A 903-nucleotide genomic window follows, 5' to 3' on the forward strand; every position below is an offset into this window, starting at 1 on the left:
GAGCATAGAAAGTGTTAAGGTGGCTTCTTTACACATATGTTCGGTTGGCCAATCAAGATCAGGTAACCGAATAAGTTAGGACAAGACCATGATTTTTTTTGAAATGATGTGATCGTAGAGCCTGTTGCAAGGCATAATAAAAGGCAATCAAAAAAAATCTAGACCGCCAGATAAGGTATAGTGAAGGAAGTGTCAACGCACCTTCTTTATAAACGTGTGTCGTGACTCGCGTGATAACCTAGTGACGTGCCCGCGTCATCTTTATTGACACAGTGCTTGCGGCTAATCCCACCACGCGCGGCCTGTCACCTCATACATAGACAAGGATTCAAATGCTCGCGCCAAAAAACCCGTACGCTGTCGCTCGGGGTGCGGGCGTATGCTATAAAACGACATGATTAGGATCCTTGAGTGCATGCGGAAGATCATACTGGTCATCAAATACATAAATGTTCCCGAGTATCTCCATATGGTCCTCTCAAATCTCAAAAGAAAGGATCAACATGAGGCACTCACCCATCAAGATCAAAATCAAAGAGGAGAAAAAGATGTGTGGAAATTCTTGAGGGAGAAGAAAGAAGAAAGAAGAAAGAAGGAAGGAATCCATCCATGAGAAAAGCTTGACTGAACCCCAAGCAAACCCCTAGCCTGCTCGGCCCAAACGCAGGGCTAAAGGAGAGGTGGGGTCCGGGTGTCATAGAGACGAAGCCCTAATCGGTGGCATCATCGCCAGAGCCCAGAGCCGTCCCCCCTCCCCATCCCTGGGATCACCAACTCCTCTCCCCCTCCCTCCCCCCGCCGCCGCCGCCATGGAGCCCGCCCCCGCGTCGCCCGATCCGGCGCCCCGCTCCCCGGCGCCGTCGCCGGCCAAGAGGTCCGCCTGGAAGCAGCCCTCCCCCTCCG

This window comes from Triticum dicoccoides, chromosome 4A (genome assembly GCF_002162155.2).
Source record: "Triticum dicoccoides isolate Atlit2015 ecotype Zavitan chromosome 4A, WEW_v2.0, whole genome shotgun sequence".
In the NCBI taxonomy this organism is placed as follows: Eukaryota; Viridiplantae; Streptophyta; class Magnoliopsida; order Poales; family Poaceae; genus Triticum; species Triticum dicoccoides.